General features: G+C 50.7%; 2 long non-coding RNA genes across 7 annotated transcripts; both read right to left on the reverse strand.

Moving 5' to 3' along the window:
* Positions 1-123: 123 nt before the first annotated feature.
* LOC129835592 (uncharacterized) lies at positions 124-4,509 on the reverse strand. Its single transcript, XR_008756465.1, has 4 exons — positions 4,285-4,509; positions 749-2,304; positions 468-638; positions 124-376 (listed from the first exon to the last, which is right to left on the reverse strand). It is a non-coding gene; the product is annotated as an uncharacterized LOC129835592 (long non-coding RNA).
* A 6,834-nt stretch (positions 4,510-11,343) lies between these two features.
* Positions 11,344-16,166, reverse strand: LOC129835593 (uncharacterized). 6 transcript variants are annotated; one of them, XR_008756471.1, is made up of 5 exons: positions 15,488-16,166; positions 14,077-15,392; positions 13,314-13,868; positions 12,785-13,220; positions 11,344-12,469 (listed from the first exon to the last, which is right to left on the reverse strand). It is a non-coding gene; the product is annotated as an uncharacterized LOC129835593 (long non-coding RNA). The 6 variants fall into 6 exon arrangements; XR_008756470.1 differs by having other exon boundaries at positions 13,314-14,796; positions 15,311-15,392; positions 15,488-16,165; XR_008756469.1 differs by having other exon boundaries at positions 13,314-14,785; positions 15,305-15,392; positions 15,488-16,165.
* Positions 16,167-18,717: the final 2,551 nt, after the last annotated feature.

Genomic DNA, 18,717 nt, shown 5'->3' on the forward strand with positions numbered 1-18,717 from the left:
TGCAGTGTCACTCTCTCCATGGGGGACATCGGTTTGTTGTACCTGTGTGAAAAACGGGAAATATGTTAATTGTTATCATTAACACTATGTCAACCAGTGAACTACACATAAAATATATAAAACGTACCACTGTGTCAAGGTCAACTTGTTGACTTGGAACAGTTGCAGTCTTGTGTGGGTAATCAGGTTTGGTCTGCCCAGCACCATGATCCTGATTCTCTTGTAATCCCCCAGGATAGCAGCCCACCTGTTGACCCGGTTCCCAAGCACCATCTTGCCTGCAGGGTGTTTGTGGCACAGCTCAACAAAAATGGCCTCCACTGTCCTGCTGGTGTTGGGCCACTGAGCAGGTCCAGAGCCTTGGCCAAGTAGGGAGCTGAAGGCAGATTAAGGAAACATCACATTATTGAGAAATACACTCATGGCTTTATGTGTGAAGTGAGTTTAGAACAATGTGCAGTACGTACCTTTCGGGGTAGGAAACTGCTGCCTTGTCTCTTCTCTGGAAGGTTTCCCCAGAGAGCCATGATGTCATCTATGTGCCCATTGGAGACCCATGGCCCCTCCAGCAGCCTCAGCAGACTCCTGGCCAGGAGGACGTGCTGGTATCCACTAACCCCATCAGGTCCTATGTACTCCTGGATAATAAAAGAGTCATGGGGAAGGGTTGAATTAAGTCAGATAAGTTTCTTTCCATTCATAATAGTTTAAGCAACGTGAGCTGCTTAGGATGTGGATAGGCTCTTACGTCATCCGTGTCCTGACTGGCAGCGGGTGCAGTGTCCACCTCCTCCGTAGTGTCATCAGGGGGGTGTGATGACAGGTACCTGGGGTGGGCTCAGTGGGCGGTGGAGTGGCCTTCCTGAGTGAAGGGAGTGGTGGGAGACACTCATCGAGGGCGTGCAAGGAAATGGTGGGGTCGTCCTCCTCATCAAGCTCTCCCAGGTCATCCTCCTCATCAAGCTCTCCCAGGTCATCCTCCTCATCAAGCTCTCCCAGGTCATCCTCCTCATCAAGCTCTCCCAGGTCGTCGTCCTCCTCTCAAATAGATCAGGTGTCCCGTCTGGGACATACGGGTCCTTACCGAGGCTGGACTCCAGCTTCTGGTCACCATCGGTCTGGGAGAAGAGATACTCGACCCCAATGAGTTCCCCATCCTCTGTATGCTCTCTTTATGCGGCGGCTCACCTCCTGCATATTGGTGTGGTATGCAGATGATGTGGAGCGCCTGCGGGAGGCCAAGCGAGGGGAGCTGAAGGAGAGCCACATCGCGGGGCTCAGCGACGCACAGGTGATGAAGAGGATCAGCCCCAAAGAGATGACTCGGCACTGTCGTCGCCGCCCGCACGGGGCGGAGGAGACCGAGCGTCTCATCGGGGAGTTCCTGGAGACTTTCATGGATGCCACAGACACCCTGGGCAACCGGCTCCTGGACTGTGACAGGATGCAGTCCATCTGGCAGACCCAGAGACGACACCTGGTCTGCATTCAGGACCCCCCTGGTGTCAGCATCTACACCAACAAGGGCAAGGACGTGACCATGGGAGGGGTCATCCTGCCTGTGTTGCGCTGCTCACGTGGGTCCACCTCCCTGGAGTCTTTCCACCTCCACCGCTTCATTCCTGGTATGTTAAATGTAAAACCGGGTTGCGTTGTTGTGAGTGTCAACAACTGTGCATGTGAGGAGATCTTGTTTGTTGTTGTCGTTTATAGGAACAAGTGCTCGTGTCGAGCTCTTTCAGGCCTACCTCCTTGAAGGGTTGGTTGGGTGGAATGAGGACCGTGCCGAAGCAGCCCCTGCACTGCTATGATGGTGTAGCCCAGAACGCCATCAATGAGCTGAGCCAGAAGCTCATGGGCTGCAGTCTTGTGAAGGATCACACAAGGCCTGCAAAGTACTCTGGTATATATTTATAAATTATACAAACTCTAAAACATATGCGGTTCTGTTTATGTACAAATCTCTTTTTTTTGTTGTCTGTGTTTTACTCTGTGGTCACTCCCTGAGCAAAACGACGGATGAGGTGCCACACATCCAGCCGGACGATGAGCTCATCCCACTGGCTGAACATGGCTGCCGTCTTCCCCTTTCCCACCAGGTTGCAGCAGTCCCGGTCGACAGAGCAGCTTGGGAGGTGCCACTCCAGCTCTACTGTAGCGCTGCTGGAGGCCAGCTGCCATGTCGTGCAGGCCCTCTCCTTCGCCATCAGTGAGGACCGTAATGAGCACCTGGCCGTACTCATTGCCCACGTTTGTGGCCCACGCTGCTGTCCCTTGTGCTACCCCAGGTTGTTTCTTGGTCACCTGAGGGCCGTCAAACAAACAGTCATCTCAGTGAGTGGACACAAATTTTCACTAGAGGTCGACCGATTAATCGTAAAGGCCGATTAATTAGGGACGATTTCAAGTTTTCATAACAATCGGAAATCGGTATTTGTGGACATCGATTTGGCCATTTTTCCCCCACACCTTTATTTTAAATAGGCAAGTCAGTTAAGAACACATTCTTATTTTCAATGAAGGCCTAGGAACGGTGGGTTAACTGCCTTGTTCAGGGGAAGAACGACAGATTTTTACCTTGTCAGCTCGGGGATTCAATCTTGCAACCTTCCGGTTACTAGTCCAACGATCTAACCACCTGCCTTACATTGCACTCCACGAAGAGTCTGCATGACAGGCTGACTACCTGTTACACGAGGGCAGCAAGAAGCCAAGGTAAGTTGCTAGCTAGCACTAAACTTATCTTATAAAAAACAATAAATCTTAACATAATCACTAGTTAACTACACATGGTTGACATTAGTTTATCTAGCGTGTCCTGCGTTGCATATAATCAATGCGGTGCCTGTTAATTTATCATCGAATCACAGCCTACTTCGCCAAACGGGTGATGATTTAGCGCTGTCGTTGCACCAAACCTACCCATAATCAATGCCTTTATTTAAAATCAATACACAAGTATATATTTTTAAACCTGCATATTTAGTTAATATGCCTGCTATCATGAATTTCTTATATGGGAAATTGTGTCACTTCTCTTGCGTTCCGTGCAAGCAGTCAGGGTATATGCAACAGTTTGGGCCGCCTGGCTCGGTGCGAACTGTGTGAAGTCCATTTATTCCTAACAAAGACCGTAATTAATTTGCCAGAATTGTACATAATTATGACATAACATTGAAGGTTGTGCAATGTAACAGCAATATTTAGACTTATGGATGCCACCCGTTAGATAAAATACGGAACGGTTCCGTATTTCACTGAAAGAATAAACATTTTGTTTTCGAAATGATAGTTTCCGGATTCGACCATATTAATGACCTAAGGCTCGTATTTCTGTGTGTTATTATGTTATAATTAAGTCTATGATTTGATAGAGCAGTCTGACTGAGCGGTGGTAGGCAGCAGCAGGCTCTTAAGCATTCATTCAAACAGCACTTTCCTGCGTTTGCCAGCAGCTCTTCGCTGTGCTTCAAGCATTGAGCTGTTTATGACTTCAAGCCTATCAACTCCCGAGATTAGGCTGGTGTAACCGATGTGAAATGGCTAGCTAGTTAGCGGGGTGCGTGCTAATAGCGTTTCAATCGGTGACGTCACTCGCTCTGAGACTGAGTAGTTGTTCCCCTTGCTCTGCAAGGGCCGCGGCTTTTGTGGAGCGATGGGTAATGATGCTTCGATGGTGGCAGTTGTCAATGTGTTTCTGGGGAAAGGAGAGGGACGGAAGCTATACTGTTACACTAGCAATACTAAAGTGCCTATAAGAACATCCAATAGTCAAAAGGTATATGAAATACAAATGGTATAGAGAGAAATAGTCCTATAATAAACTACAACTTCTTACCTGGGAATGTTGAAGACTCATGTTAAAAGGAACCACCAGCTTTCATATGTTCTCATGTTCTGAGCAAGGAACTTAAACATTTGCTTTTTTACATGGCACATATTGCACTTTTACTTTCTTCTCCAACACTTTGTTTTTGCATTATTTAAACCAAATTGAACACGTTTCATTATTTATTTGAGGCTAAATTGATTTCATATTAAAGGTAAAAGTGTTCATTCAGTATTGTTGTAATTGTCATTATTACAAATAAAAACCGTCCGATTAATCGGTATCGGCTTTTTTTGGGTAATCCAATAATCGGTATCGAAAAATCATAATCGGTCGACCTCTAATTTTCACAACTACAAGTCATTATAAAATAAGTAATTACAAGTCATTATTCATTTGACTGTCTCTAACTAGTATTATTTCTGGTCAAAAGAACATAAAAAAAAAAAAATCACCTTCTTGGTTGAATCCATCTTCAGGATGAACCCAAAGATGGAGGTGACTCTGGCCTTGAAGTCCTCTAACTGGAACAGAACGTCATAGCCGTGGACAGTCAGCAGCCACTGGGCTGAGGGCACATCCAAAAAGGGAGGAGGAGGTGTTACCCTCAGTGGTGCAGCACCTGGGACTACAAAGTGGGAGGAGGAGGTGTTACCCTCAGTGGTGCAGCACCTGGGACTACAAAGTGGGAGGAGGAGGTGTTACCCTCAGTGGTGCAGCACCTGGGACTACAAAGTGGGAGGAGGAGGTGTTACCCTCAGTGGTGCAGCACCTGGGACTACAAAGTGGGAGGAGGAGGTGTTACCCTCAGTGGTGCAGCACCTGGGACTACAAAGTGGGAGGAGGAGGTGTTACCCTCAGTGGTGCAGCACCTGGGACTACAAAGTGGGAGGAGGAGGTGTTACCCTCAGTGGTGCAGCACCTGGGACTACAAAGTGGGAGGAGGAGGTGTTACCCTCAGTGGTGCAGCACCTGGGACTACAAAGTGGGAGGAGGAGGTGTTACCCTCAGTGGTGCAGCACCTGGGACTACAAAGTGGGAGGAGGAGGTGTTACCCTCAGTGGTGCAGCACCTGGGACTACAAAGTGGGAGGAGGAACAAAGTGGGAGGAGGAGGTGTTACCCTCAGTGGTGCAGCACCTGGGGCTACAAAGTGGGAGGAGGAGGTGTTACCCTCAGTGGTGCAGCACCTGGGGCTACAAAGTGGGAGGAGGAGGTGTTACCCTCAGTGGTGCAGCACCTGGGGCTACAAAGTGGGAGGAGGAGGTGTTACCCTCAGTGGTGCAGCACCTGGGGCTACAAAGTGGGAGGAGGAGGTGTTACCCTCAGTGGTGCAGCACCTGGGGCTACAAAGTGGGAGGAGGAGGTGTTACCCTCAGTGGTGCAGCACCTGGGGCTACAAAGTGGGAGGAGGAGGTGTTACCCTCAGTGGTGCAGCACCTGGGGCTACAAAGTGGGAGGAGGAGGTGTTACCCTCAGTGGTGCAGCACCTGGGGCTACAAAGTGGGAGGAGGAGGTGTTACCCTCAGTGGTGCAGCACCTGGGGCTACAAAGTGGGAGGAGGAGGTGTTACCCTCAGTGGTGCAGCACCTGGGGCTACAAAGTGGGAGGAGGAGGTGTTACCCTCAGTGGTGCAGCACCTGGGGCTACAAAGTGGGAGGAGGAGGTGTTACCCTCAGTGGTGCAGCACCTGGGGCTACAAAGTGGGAGGAGGAGGTGTTACCCTCAGTGGTGCAGCACCTGGGGCTACAAAGTGGGAGGAGGAGGTGTTACCCTCAGTGGTGCAGCACCTGGGGCTACAAAGTGGGAGGAGGAGGTGTTACCCTCAGTGGTGCAGCACCTGGGGCTACAAAGTGGGAGGAGGAGGTGTTACCCTCAGTGGTGCAGCACCTGGGGCTACAAAGTGGGAGGAGGAGGTGTTACCCTCAGTGGTGCAGCACCTGGGGCTACAAAGTGGGAGGAGGAGGTGTTACCCTCAGTGGTGCAGCACCTGGGGCTACAAAGTGGGAGGAGGAGGTGTTACCCTCAGTGGTGCAGCACCTGGGGCTACAAAGTGGGAGGAGGAGGTGTTACCCTCAGTGGTGCAGCACCTGGGGCTACAAAGTGGGAAGAGGAGGTGTTACCCTCAGTGGTGCAGCACCTGGGACTACAAAGTGGGAGGAGGAGGTGTTACCCTCAGTGGTGCAGCACCTGGGACTACAAAGTGGGAAGAGGAGGTGTTACCCTCAGTGGTGCAGCACCTGGGACTACAAAGTGGGAAGAGGAGGTGTTACCCTCAGTGGTGCAGCACCTGGGACTACAAAGTGGGAAGAGGAGGTGTTACCCTCAGTGGTGCAGCACCTGGGACTACAAAGTGGGAAGAGGAGGTGTTACCCTCAGTGGTGCAGCACCTGGGACTACAAAGTGGGAGGAGGAGGTGTTACCCTCAGTGGTGCAGCACCTGGGACTACAAAGTGGGAGGAGGAGGTGTTACCCTCAGTGGTGCAGCACCTGGGACTACAAAGTGGGAGGAGGAGGTGTTACCCTCAGTGGTGCAGCACCTGGGACTACAAAGTGGGAGGAGGAGGTGTTACCCTCAGTGGTGCAGCACCTGGGACTACAAAGTGGGAGGAGGAGGTGTTACCCTCAGTGGTGCAGCACCTGGGACTACAAAGTGGGAGGAGGAGGTGTTACCCTCAGTGGTGCAGCACCTGGGACTACAAAGTGGGAGGAGGAGGTGTTACCCTCAGTGGTGCAGCACCTGGGACTACAAAGTGGGAGGAGGAGGTGTTACCCTCAGTGGTGCAGCACCTGGGACTACAAAGTGGGAGGAGGAGGTGTTACCCTCAGTGGTGCAGCACCTGGGACTACAAAGTGGGAGGAGGAGGTGTTACCCTCAGTGGTGCAGCACCTGGGACTACAAAGTGGGAGGAGGAGGTGTTACCCTCAGTGGTGCAGCACCTGGGACTACAAAGTGGGAGGAGGAGGTGTTACCCTCAGTGGTGCAGCACCTGGGACTACAAAGTGGGAGGAGGAGGTGTTACCCTCAGTGGTGCAGCACCTGGGACTACAAAGTGGGAGGAGGAGGTGTTACCCTCAGTGGTGCAGCACCTGGGACTACAAAGTGGGAGGAGGAGGTGTTACCCTCAGTGGTGCAGCACCTGGGACTACAAAGTGGGAGGAGGAGGTGTTACCCTCAGTGGTGCAGCACCTGGGACTACAAAGTGGGAGGAGGAGGTGTTACCCTCAGTGGTGCAGCACCTGGGACTACAAAGTGGGAGGAGGAGGTGTTACCCTCAGTGGTGCAGCACCTGGGACTACAAAGTGGGAGGAGGAGGTGTTACCCTCAGTGGTGCAGCACCTGGGACTACAAAGTGGGAGGAGGAGGTGTTACCCTCAGTGGTGCAGCACCTGGGACTACAAAGTGGGAGGAGGAGGTGTTACCCTCAGTGGTGCAGCACCTGGGACTACAAAGTGGGAGGAGGAGGTGTTACCCTCAGTGGTGCAGCACCTGGGACTACAAAGTGGGAGGAGGAGGTGTTACCCTCAGTGGTGCAGCACCTGGGACTACAAAGTGGGAGGAGGAGGTGTTACCCTCAGTGGTGCAGCACCTGGGACTACAAAGTGGGAGGAGGAGGTGTTACCCTCAGTGGTGCAGCACCTGGGACTACAAAGTGGGAGGAGGAGGTGTTACCCTCAGTGGTGCAGCACCTGGGACTACAAAGTGGGAGGAGGAGGTGTTACCCTCAGTGGTGCAGCACCTGGGACTACAAAGTGGGAGGAGGAGGTGTTACCCTCAGTGGTGCAGCACCTGGGACTACAAAGTGGGAGGAGGAGGTGTTACCCTCAGTGGTGCAGCACCTGGGACTACAAAGTGGGAGGAGGAGGTGTTACCCTCAGTGGTGCAGCACCTGGGACTACAAAGTGGGAGGAGGAGGTGTTACCCTCAGTGGTGCAGCACCTGGGACTACAAAGTGGGAGGAGGAGGTGTTACCCTCAGTGGTGCAGCACCTGGGACTACAAAGTGGGAGGAGGAGGTGTTACCCTCAGTGGTGCAGCACCTGGGACTACAAAGTGGGAGGAGGAGGTGTTACCCTCAGTGGTGCAGCACCTGGGACTACAAAGTGGGAGGAGGAGGTGTTACCCTCAGTGGTGCAGCACCTGGGACTACAAAGTGGGAGGAGGAGGTGTTACCCTCAGTGGTGCAGCACCTGGGACTACAAAGTGGGAGGAGGAGGTGTTACCCTCAGTGGTGCAGCACCTGGGACTACAAAGTGGGAGGAGGAGGTGTTACCCTCAGTGGTGCAGCACCTGGGACTACAAAGTGGGAGGAGGAGGTGTTACCCTCAGTGGTGCAGCACCTGGGACTACAAAGTGGGAGGAGGAGGTGTTACCCTCAGTGGTGCAGCACCTGGGACTACAAAGTGGGAGGAGGAGGTGTTACCCTCAGTGGTGCAGCACCTGGGACTACAAAGTGGGAGGAGGAGGTGTTACCCTCAGTGGTGCAGCACCTGGGACTACAAAGTGGGAGGAGGAGGTGTTACCCTCAGTGGTGCAGCACCTGGGACTACAAAGTGGGAGGAGGAGGTGTTACCCTCAGTGGTGCAGCACCTGGGACTACAAAGTGGGAGGAGGAGGTGTTACCCTCAGTGGTGCAGCACCTGGGGCTACAAAGTGGGAGGAGGAGGTGTTACCCTCAGTGGTGCAGCACCTGGGGCTACAAAGTGGGAGGAGGAGGTGTTACCCTCAGTGGTGCAGCACCTGGGACTACAAAGTGGGAGGAGGAGGTGTTACCCTCAGTGGTGCAGCACCTGGGACTACAAAGTGGGAGGAGGAGGTGTTACCCTCAGTGGTGCAGCACCTGGGACTACAAAGTGGGAAGAGGAGGTGTTACCCTCAGTGGTGCAGCACCTGGGACTACAAAGTGGGAAGAGGAGGTGTTACCCTCAGTGGTGCAGCACCTGGGACTACAAAGTGGGAAGAGGAGGTGTTACCCTCAGTGGTGCAGCACCTGGGACTACAAAGTGGGAAGAGGAGGTGTTACCCTCAGTGGTGCAGCACCTGGGACTACAAAGTGGGAAGAGGAGGTGTTACCCTCAGTGGTGCAGCACCTGGGACTACAAAGTGGGAGGAGGAGGTGTTACCCTCAGTGGTGCAGCACCTGGGACTACAAAGTGGGAGGAGGAGGTGTTACCCTCAGTGGTGCAGCACCTGGGACTACAAAGTGGGAGGAGGAGGTGTTACCCTCAGTGGTGCAGCACCTGGGACTACAAAGTGGGAGGAGGAGGTGTTACCCTCAGTGGTGCAGCACCTGGGACTACAAAGTGGGAGGAGGAGGTGTTACCCTCAGTGGTGCAGCACCTGGGACTACAAAGTGGGAGGAGGAGGTGTTACCCTCAGTGGTGCAGCACCTGGGACTACAAAGTGGGAGGAGGAGGTGTTACCCTCAGTGGTGCAGCACCTGGGACTACAAAGTGGGAGGAGGAGGTGTTACCCTCAGTGGTGCAGCACCTGGGACTACAAAGTGGGAGGAGGAGGTGTTACCCTCAGTGGTGCAGCACCTGGGACTACAAAGTGGGAGGAGGAGGTGTTACCCTCAGTGGTGCAGCACCTGGGACTACAAAGTGGGAGGAGGAGGTGTTACCCTCAGTGGTGCAGCACCTGGGACTACAAAGTGGGAGGAGGAGGTGTTACCCTCAGTGGTGCAGCACCTGGGACTACAAAGTGGGAGGAGGAGGTGTTACCCTCAGTGGTGCAGCACCTGGGACTACAAAGTGGGAGGAGGAGGTGTTACCCTCAGTGGTGCAGCACCTGGGACTACAAAGTGGGAGGAGGAGGTGTTACCCTCAGTGGTGCAGCACCTGGGACTACAAAGTGGGAGGAGGAGGTGTTACCCTCAGTGGTGCAGCACCTGGGACTACAAAGTGGGAGGAGGAGGTGTTACCCTCAGTGGTGCAGCACCTGGGACTACAAAGTGGGAGGAGGAGGTGTTACCCTCAGTGGTGCAGCACCTGGGACTACAAAGTGGGAGGAGGAGGTGTTACCCTCAGTGGTGCAGCACCTGGGACTACAAAGTGGGAGGAGGAGGTGTTACCCTCAGTGGTGCAGCACCTGGGACTACAAAGTGGGAGGAGGAGGTGTTACCCTCAGTGGTGCAGCACCTGGGACTACAAAGTGGGAGGAGGAGGTGTTACCCTCAGTGGTGCAGCACCTGGGACTACAAAGTGGGAGGAGGAGGTGTTACCCTCAGTGGTGCAGCACCTGGGACTACAAAGTGGGAGGAGGAGGTGTTACCCTCAGTGGTGCAGCACCTGGGACTACAAAGTGGGAGGAGGAGGTGTTACCCTCAGTGGTGCAGCACCTGGGACTACAAAGTGGGAGGAGGAGGTGTTACCCTCAGTGGTGCAGCACCTGGGACTACAAAGTGGGAGGAGGAGGTGTTACCCTCAGTGGTGCAGCACCTGGGACTACAAAGTGGGAGGAGGAGGTGTTACCCTCAGTGGTGCAGCACCTGGGACTACAAAGTGGGAGGAGGAGGTGTTACCCTCAGTGGTGCAGCACCTGGGACTACAAAGTGGGAGGAGGAGGTGTTACCCTCAGTGGTGCAGCACCTGGGACTACAAAGTGGGAGGAGGAGGTGTTACCCTCAGTGGTGCAGCACCTGGGACTACAAAGTGGGAGGAGGAGGTGTTACCCTCAGTGGTGCAGCACCTGGGACTACAAAGTGGGAGGAGGAGGTGTTACCCTCAGTGGTGCAGCACCTGGGACTACAAAGTGGGAGGAGGAGGTGTTACCCTCAGTGGTGCAGCACCTGGGACTACAAAGTGGGAGGAGGAGGTGTTACCCTCAGTGGTGCAGCACCTGGGACTACAAAGTGGGAGGAGGAGGTGTTACCCTCAGTGGTGCAGCACCTGGGACTACAAAGTGGGAGGAGGAGGTGTTACCCTCAGTGGTGCAGCACCTGGGACTACAAAGTGGGAGGAGGAGGTGTTACCCTCAGTGGTGCAGCACCTGGGACTACAAAGTGGGAGGAGGAGGTGTTACCCTCAGTGGTGCAGCACCTGGGACTACAAAGTGGGAGGAGGAGGTGTTACCCTCAGTGGTGCAGCACCTGGGACTACAAAGTGGGAGGAGGAGGTGTTACCCTCAGTGGTGCAGCACCTGGGACTACAAAGTGGGAGGAGGAGGTGTTACCCTCAGTGGTGCAGCACCTGGGACTACAAAGTGGGAGGAGGAGGTGTTACCCTCAGTGGTGCAGCACCTGGGACTACAAAGTGGGAGGAGGAGGTGTTACCCTCAGTGGTGCAGCACCTGGGACTACAAAGTGGGAGGAGGAGGTGTTACCCTCAGTGGTGCAGCACCTGGGACTACAAAGTGGGAGGAGGAGGTGTTACCCTCAGTGGTGCAGCACCTGGGACTACAAAGTGGGAGGAGGAGGTGTTACCCTCAGTGGTGCAGCACCTGGGACTACAAAGTGGGAGGAGGAGGTGTTACCCTCAGTGGTGCAGCACCTGGGACTACAAAGTGGGAGGAGGAGGTGTTACCCTCAGTGGTGCAGCACCTGGGACTACAAAGTGGGAGGAGGAGGTGTTACCCTCAGTGGTGCAGCACCTGGGACTACAAAGTGGTCACAGACGGACAGGTAGTTCAGGGTCCATCCAGGTCAGGCTGCGCTGCTCCCTCAGCTGGTTGTCCATCCAGGTCAGGCTGTGTGCTGCTCCCTCAGCTGGTTGTCCATCCAGGTCAGGCTGTGTGCTGCTCCCTCAGCTGGTTGTCCATCCAGGTCAGGCTGTGTGCTGCTCCCTCAGCTGGTTGTCCATCCAGGTCAGGCTGTGTGCTGCTCCCTCAGCTGGTTGTCCATCCAGGTCAGGCTGTGTGCTGCTCCCTCAGCTGGTTGTCCATCCAGGTCAGGCTGTGTGCTGCTCCCTCAGCTGGTTGTCCATCCAGGTCAGGCTGTGTGCTGCTCCCTCAGCTGGTTGTCCATCCAGGTCAGGCTGTGTGCTGCTCCCTCAGCTGGTTGTCCATCCAGGTCAGGCTGTGTGCTGCTCCCTCAGCTGGTTGTCCATCCAGGTCAGGCTGTGTGCTGCTCCCTCAGCTGGTTGTCCATCCAGGTCAGGCTGTGTGCTGCTCCCTCAGCTGGTTGTCCATCCAGGTCAGGCTGTGTGCTGCTCCCTCAGCTGGTTGTCCATCCAGGTCAGGCTGTGTGCTGCTCCCTCAGCTGGTTGTCCATCCAGGTCAGGCTGTGTGCTGCTCCCTCAGCTGGTTGTCCATCCAGGTCAGGCTGTGTGCTGCTCCCTCAGCTGGTTGTCCATCCAGGTCAGGCTGTGTGCTGCTCCCTCAGCTGGTTGTCCATCCAGGTCAGGCTGTGTGCTGCTCCCTCAGCTGGTTGTCCATCCAGGTCAGGCTGTGTGCTGCTCCCTCAGCTGGTTGTCCATCCAGGTCAGGCTGTGTGCTGCTCCCTCAGCTGGTTGTCCATCCAGGTCAGGCTGTGTGCTGCTCCCTCAGCTGGTTGTCCATCCAGGTCAGGCTGCGCTGCTCCCTCAGCTGGTTGTCCATCCAGGTCAGGCTGCGCTGCTCCCTCAGCTGGTTGTACAGCCTGGTCACACTGTTGCCCAGTGTCCTCTCTCTCATCAGCCTGACCACCTTCAGGTCACAGGACAACCTAACAGAGACAATTGGGGGGAAAAAAAAGAGAAGAGGGTGAGGGGGCGGGGGATCTACAAACACTTTGATAAGGGAAGGAGGGGCTTGGGGAAACGGTGACTTTGAAACACTTTGCTTGGACAGTTCCTGTTAAGAGGTCAAAGGTCAGACATTCAGATCAAAGAGGTAATTAACAATTCAATGGTGCTTTGAAACATCAAAACCTCAGTGTTGACAAGAACCTCCTAACCGCCTCTTTTTCTCACTATGATACATTTTTTTCTTTCTCCTCAGTGAACAAGTGCTTAGATTTTCAGAGGTGTGAATTACTAACCTGTAAGTCAAGATAGCTGGGAACTTCAAGCGATGACTTGCATCCAGCTGGTTCAAGACCTCCAGCGACCATCCTGCTAGCTTCCTCTGACAGATGCAGCATTCCAGGTACTCTGTCCCCATATAATACCAGCCGTCCATGTCAAGCACCCTCCGAACCGTCTGAGTTTGTGGCGCTTGCACTGTGGCTGGGTGCACACAAACTTAGAGGCCCACAGGCGGTAGGGCATCCAGAGGCAGAACGGCCAGAGGAATTAGGCGGTGGGAGAAGCTGGAGGCTGATGGCTGACGTTAAGAGGCAGAGGGGAATACCACAGGTCAAGCTGGCTTTTCAGGACACATTTGAGCTGCTTGTTCCCTGTGAAGATGCCCCGACTGACCCACTCTTGTTGCTCTTTTGGTAGGGTCTGCTTCCATCCCTCAGGGAGAAGCACCTGCTGCAGAGCAGAGAATCAATACATTGATTTTCCATCACCACACAACCAAAAGCTAAATAAATAGCCAAGTCATAGGTGAGATGAGACATTTACCTGAGCACCAGCAGCATGCTGCACTGGTCCAGCTGTTGGCTGGGAGGTTGACCGGGTCTGAGGGGCAGTAGGAGCTAGCACAGCAGGGGGGGAGGTGGGAGTGGGAGCAGTAGGAACTGTTACAGGAGCACAGCATAGTCTCATAACATTTTCCAGTGAAATAAATGAAATAATTAAATTAGAATAGAGATTCAGCTTCAAAACCTGTTAACAGCCTGTTGACAGCCAATGCACTTTGAGTTTTGATCAGTGTTGGAAGAGGTTAGGAATCTTGGTTAAACAATCCACAAATAAAAAGCTACAAATGACAGATATACAGTAGGAAGACCATCTACAAGCAAGAAACAGGCCAAACAAAGTGATGCAGATTGAAACACAGGTTGGAATGTTTGCAAGACAAGCTACAGTATACATAAGATTTCACAAAAAGGCTTTTTCTACGGCAAGCAAAATGGATGAAAATAAGAGATTTTACAATGATTTCTAAGCCCAGCTAGAAGACATTTTAACTATTTTACCACTTACCTTAACACTTTAAAGTGTATCCTGTTAATGCTAACAACAGATAATGATTAGGGGAAAGGTTATTTCATATGTATATTCTTCTCAACAGAAGCAGACAAAAAGTGCCATAACATAAAGCACCTTGGTTAGCAGTCTCATTGACAGTTATTGTCAGGAAGCACCCTGATAAGACTCATATACTTCAAACACACAGCGCTCTCTGAGGTAGTATCTAGAAGCTTTAACAGTTGCCTTTTACCGAGCAGCCGGGCAGGCTGGGGATTATGTAGAGTAGCAAGGCCGTGCTGGTGCTGTGATTGGTGTCGTTCCCCCCAGTGGCGGTTCTAGACAATTTCACCTGGGGGGGGGGGCCAAGCTGGGGCCAGTTGTACTGTTAGAGGGGCCAGTTACATTAGACGTAATCGTAGTCATATCGTTTTCTTCACTGCATTGCAGGCATTAGCAGGCATAAGACCATGTTCATTATCATCATCGTTGCCACTGTCTAATAACAGATGTAAAAAAAGAATAGCAAAAATTAGTTATGCAAAAATTATTTCATACTCCACATTTAGGGGGGGGCACAAAGGGGGCCTAAATTGTTGTTCCCCCCCCCCAGAACCGATAGTGGTTCCCCCCTCAACAATCTTTGCTAGGTTAGTAAAAACTAAACTGATCCTAACTCTGTGTCTAGGAAAAGCATACTCAGAGCTGAGAGAACTCAGGCTTAGTGTGTGCTTTGAACCCTTTCACATTTGTAAAGCAGCAGAAACTTTTACCAACAAGGAGAGGGGAAAATGAACAAAGACATTTGTGCTGAACACTCACAAGTAGCCATCTTGGATTTGTTTTTAAAGCCGGTCCCCTTTCACGTCGCTGGTGCAGTATTGCTTTTGTCCTCCAGGTGGCGCTAAATCCACAGAAAGACTTCGGCTAACAGAGAGCTGATAAATGCTGTTCCACCGAACCTACGAAACACCTTTGCCCGAAAGTCAACATATGTGGACAGATACAAATGTTATGAATTTCTCACGTTTGGCATCAACACATTTCAGCAATTTTAAACAAATGATATGCCATGTTCATATACTGCAACAGAAGTGACATGCCGTCTGCATTGTTTAAATGTCCTTTACACCTAAATAATGTATGTTCCAAGTGCGTAACGTTATGTATCGACATGAGAATACTGGTAGAAATGGAGATCCGCACACACTGTCGAAAATTAGGAATTAATCCAAAACGGAGGGTTACATTTAAGCCTCCGTTTTGGATTCTCTTTTTCGACACTGCGCGTTTCTCCACCTTTTCCAACAAATTACGTTACAACAACCATGTTTTCCCAGACTAGTAAATTAGAAGACAAAGTTGAAAACATACAAAAATGACAAACTCCAAAATAGAGGTTGCACTTCACATTACAGCAGCACGGAATAAAGTGGTGGAAATGACATATGGTAGGTAACAAGTTATAGCGAGCAACTCACACACACCGAAGCGCAGTGTGTAGGTAGTCTGAAGGGAGATGCATGGCCATAGCATAGAGAATTGTGTTGTTTTTTTCAACAGCAGTAACTATAGACAAGAGTGGAGACGTTACTTATTTAAGGCAAAAAAACATTTTACAAAACCATCAGTAGAGTTGAAAATGTGAGGACTGAAAAACTTACCTATAAGCATACTTTTTGCGCAGTATATAACTTTCTGGGTCTGGTTTTAGAAGCTGCTAGCTCGTATTTGTCGACTGGTCACAACGCGCTTTCTTCTTGATGGTTCAACGCCAATAAATCAATGCTCGATGCGTCCTATCACCGCACATTTTCTACATACACCTGACGATTGAAAGAAATAGAGCCTGCACGCATGCTAATATCCATGTTCTAACACAGTAGATAGTAGGTGTACACGCACACAATACATTAGGTGGTTGTTACTCCAAATATGTTATGAGAACCAATATATGTGATTTGAAGAAAGTTTTGAGTAGCTAGTCACAGTAATTGGTCTAGAGTCATGTTTCTCATATCAGTGCCCTGTACTTTTCAGTGGCAACGTTCAAAAACAATGGAAAAGTGCTATTTGGAATCCTTGGGATGTCCCTACCCTAAACCCTAACCTTAACCTCAGACATCAACATTGAAGAATCATACTTAAAATATTTGATGTCAACCAATTTTCAACATAGATTACAAATATTGTAGAATTTGTCAAATATATTCCAGCACCTATTTTGTATAAAAGTGGGCTCCCGAGTTGCGCAGTGGTCTAAAACACTGCATCGCGGTGCAAGAGGCATCACTGCAATACCCGGTTCGAATCCAGGCTGCATCACATCCAGCCGTGATTGGGAGTCCCACAGGGCAGTGTACGGTGGCCCAGCGTCGCCTGGGATTTGCTGTCATTGTAAATAAGAATTTGTTCTTAACTGACTTGCCGAGTTAAAATTAATGTTACACTAAGGGCTTGTAAGTAAGCATTTAACTGTAAGGTCTACACCTGTTGCATTCAGAGCGCGTGACAAATAAACTTTAATTTGATACCTTCTTAGTATACCATCTAGTTACAGTGCAGGGTATAAACAAAACTCCAGACACACTTCTTCTGGTTCATGCAGATTCACAACTTTACAAAAATTATTTTCTTATCCCTTCAAACGACTCGCTGAATGTTTGACCCTGGATCCATGTGTAAAGGGACATACAGTATTTCTGTGGCGTATGACATTATTCAGAATATGGCACGCCCCACTCTTGATCATATAAAGCACCAATTGGAGAAGGAGTTTGGAGGCTAGATTTCAGATATCACCTGGCATTCTGCAGTTGACACGAAAGCAAGGATGGGTTACTACAGTTAAGGATTTAATCACCTCCACTTTGGCAGGAATATATATATCCATATATAGATCTGTTGCAGATGCTAAAAAGGTTGCCTAGCAACAAAGATCTTAAGAAGATTTGTATTTTTTTTCTCTCTCTAAGCAGTGTTTTGTAAATTTGGGCCCTGCTGTAGATGCTAAAAAGGTTGCCTAGCAACAAAGATCTTAAGAAGTGTTTTGTGAATCTAGGCCCTGCTGATGATGGCATCAGGCCACTCTGAATCATATGTTTTAGGCTGGGTTTCTGTACAGCACTTCGAGATATTATCTGATGTACGAAGGGCTATATAAAATAAAATAAAATAAAATTGATGTACTGGTCATGCACAACACTAGCTCCTCTCTGGTCCTCGATCTTTAAGACTTTTCCATATACCCTCAGTGGCCAGTTTATTAGGTACACCACCCCGTTCACAGAAATGGTTAGCTTCTTATGGCTGAGATCCCGTTAACGGATAAAATGCTAATCAATTACTTAAAAATCATACAATGTGATTTTCTGGATTTTTGTTTTAGATTCCGTCTCTCACAATTGAAGTGTACCTATGATATAAATTACAGACCTCTACATGATTTGTAAGTAGGAAAACCTGCAAAATTGTAGACCTCAAGTCTGGTTCATCCTTGGGAGCAATTTCCAAACGCCTGAAGGTACCACGTTCATCTGTACAAAAAATAGTATGCAAGTATAAACACCATGGGTCCCATGGTGTTTATACACGCAGCCGTCATACCGCTCAGGAAGGAAAAGCTTCTCCTAGAGATGAATGTACTTTGGTGCGAAAAGTGCAAATCAATCCCAGAACAACAGCAAAGGACCTTGTGAAGATGCTGGAGGAAACAGGTACAAAAGTATCTATATCCACAGTAAAACGAGTCCTATATCGACATAACCTGAAAGGCAAGGAAGAAGCCACTGCTCCAAAATCGCCATAAAAAAAGCCAGACTATGGTTTGCAACTGCACATGGGGACAAAGATCGTACTTTTAGGAGAAATGTCCTCTGGTCTGATGAAACTAAAATAGAACTGTTTGGCCATAATGACCATCGTTATGTTTGGAGGAAAAAGGGGGAGGCTTTCAAGCCGAAGAACACCATCCCAACCGTGAAGCACGGGGGTGGCAGCATCATGTTGTGGGGGTGCTTTGCTGCATGGGGGACTGGTGCACTTCACAAAATAGATGGCATCATGAGGGAGGAAAATGATGTGGCTATATTGAAGCAACATCTCAAGACATCAGTCAGGAAGTTAAAGCTTGGTTGCAAATGGGTCTTCCAAATGGACAATGACCCCAAGCATATGTAACAGATGTGAAATGGCTAGCTAGTTAGCGGGTACGCGCTACTAGCGTTTCAATCAGTTACTTCACTTGCTCTGATACCTAGAAGTAATGTTGCACCTTGCTCTGCAAGGGCCGCGGCTTTTGTGGAGCGATGGGTAACGACGCTTCGTGGGTGTCAGTTGTTGATGTGTGCAGAGGGTCCCTGGTTCGCGCCCGGGTCGGGGCGAGGGGACGGTTTAAAGTTATACTGTTACATTGATGCTGTTGACCCGGATCACTGGTTGCTGCGGAAAATGAGGAGGTTGAAAGGGGGGTGAGTGTAACGGATGTGAAATGGCTAGCTAGTTAGCGGGTACGCGCTACTAGCGTTTCAATCAGTTACGTCACTTGCTCTGATACCTAGAAGTAATGTTGCACCTTGCTCTGCAAGGGCCGCGGCTTTTGTGGAGCGATGGGTAACGACGCTTCGTGGGTGTCAGTTGTTGATGTGTGCAGAGGGTCCCTGGTTCGCGCCCGGGTCGGGGCGAGGGGACGGTTTAAAGTTATACTGTTACACATACTTCCAAAGTTGTGGCAAAATGGCTTAAGGACAACAAAGTCAAGGTATTGGAGTGGCCATCACAAAGCCCTGGCCTCAATCCTATAAAAAAATTGTGGGCAGAACAGAGAAAGCGTGTGCAAGCAAGTAGGCTTACAAACCTGACTCAGTTACACCAGCTCTGTCAGGAGGAATGGGCC

The sequence above is a fragment of the Salvelinus fontinalis genome, chromosome 36 (genome assembly GCF_029448725.1).
Source record: "Salvelinus fontinalis isolate EN_2023a chromosome 36, ASM2944872v1, whole genome shotgun sequence".
Taxonomy (NCBI): domain Eukaryota; kingdom Metazoa; phylum Chordata; class Actinopteri; order Salmoniformes; family Salmonidae; genus Salvelinus; species Salvelinus fontinalis.